This window comes from Seriola lalandi, unplaced genomic scaffold (assembly GCF_002814215.2).
Source record: "Seriola lalandi dorsalis isolate HSWRI2012SDOR001 ecotype SW California unplaced genomic scaffold, Sedor1 jcf7180002002169, whole genome shotgun sequence".
Lineage (NCBI taxonomy): Eukaryota > Metazoa > Chordata > Actinopteri > Carangiformes > Carangidae > Seriola > Seriola lalandi.
The window spans coordinates 1-1,538 of record NW_019472825.1 but is presented as its reverse complement, the minus strand read 5'-3'; the positions used below and the strand labels follow the sequence as shown (position 1 = coordinate 1,538).

The 1,538-nt window shown below is 41.5% G+C and overlaps 1 pseudogene; it reads left to right on the top strand.

The window, feature by feature from the left end:
- Nucleotides 1-319: 319 nt before the first annotated feature.
- On the top strand, nt 320-901 carry LOC147820083 (receptor-type tyrosine-protein phosphatase delta pseudogene; annotated as a pseudogene).
- The last annotated feature ends 637 nt before the right edge of the window (nt 902-1,538 follow it).

Sequence of the window (1,538 nt, the reverse complement as noted above, 5' to 3'; positions counted from 1 at the left end):
TTTTTTTTTTTTTTTTTTTATTTATTTTTTTTTTTTACAAATGTAAACTAAGAAAGTGAAATATTAGTAAGACTATCCACCTGACTAATAGAAAGAACACATCGTACGAGTCTCTTATGACTCCAGATACACGGTATATCATCAGTATCGAGTGCAGTGGGCTGGTAAATGAATGTCATCAATATTATTCAACCATCAACAAATTAAAATAAAGTCTTTATGGACTATAACATAAATTACTCTACAGAGGTATAACTTTGTAATGTTTGCAGTATAATTTGCATTTTTATTAATATTTATGTAATAATTATCATCACAGCATTGCCCAAGGCTCCTGGTATTCCTGTGGTGACAGAGCGCACAGCCACCAGCATAACATTGACTTGGGACTCTGGCAATCCTGAGCCAGTGTCCTACTACATAATCCAACACAAGTCCAAGTACTCGGAGGATTCGTACAAGGAGATCGATGGTGTAGCCACCACTCGGTATAGCGTGGGGGGTCTCAGCCCATACTCGGACTACGAGTTCCGGGTGGTGGCTGTCAACAACATCGGGCGAGGGCCACCCAGCGAGAGCATCGAGGCCAAAACAGCTGAGCAGGCACCCAGCACGGCACCAAGGCAGGTCAGAGGTCACATGCTGAGCACCACCACAGCTGTTATCCACTGGGATGAGCCAGAGGAGGCTAACGGGCAGATCATGGGCTACCGAGTCTACTACACCATGGATTCCAGCCAGCACGTCAACCTCTGGGAAAAGCAGATTGTGCGGGGGTCGAACTTCGTAACCATCCAGGGCCTGATCCCCAATAAGACCTACTACATTAAGGTTCTGGCCTACACCTCAGTTGGTGATGGACCCCTTTCTCCAGACCTTCAAATCATCGCTAAGACAGGAGGTGAGAATGGTTTGTTTTTGTCAGACAAGAACCAAACTAACAATACAAAAAATATATAAAATACAAACTGAACAAATTCAAAGTTTAACTGGGAGAGTCACAAACAATTTTTCAGCTCAATTTTTTAGTCATGGATTCTCATTAGGGGGTTACAATTGAGAACCAGAGCTGTAAACACACAAACATCTCCAGGCTGTCAACAAACACTTCAACTGGCTTCCTCAAGAGTGAAAATAGTTTATGAGAATAGTTAACTAAGAACAAGAAATTCAAAAGTCTTGTTATTTAGTTCTTATGAAAAAGTCAGATATTTTTTTCAGCATGAAGTAACTGTGTACTGTGTGTCTGCACTGTGCTAATGAGGCTGAAATGACTGCGTCTTCTGAAATACAACTTGATCTGGATCTTGTGGCAATAACTCTTACCACAAAGTGCATGACTGTAATTATAATGAATAGTGCAAGATGTGTGGAGAAATGAATTTATCTCTTCGGTTTAATTCCAGTTCCCTCCCAACCAACCGACTTTAAGGGAGAAGCCAAATCAGAAACAAGCATTTTACTTTCATGGATCGCCCCGGCACAGACGGGACAGGAAAACCAAATCACAGGATATGAACTTATGTATAGGAAGAGGG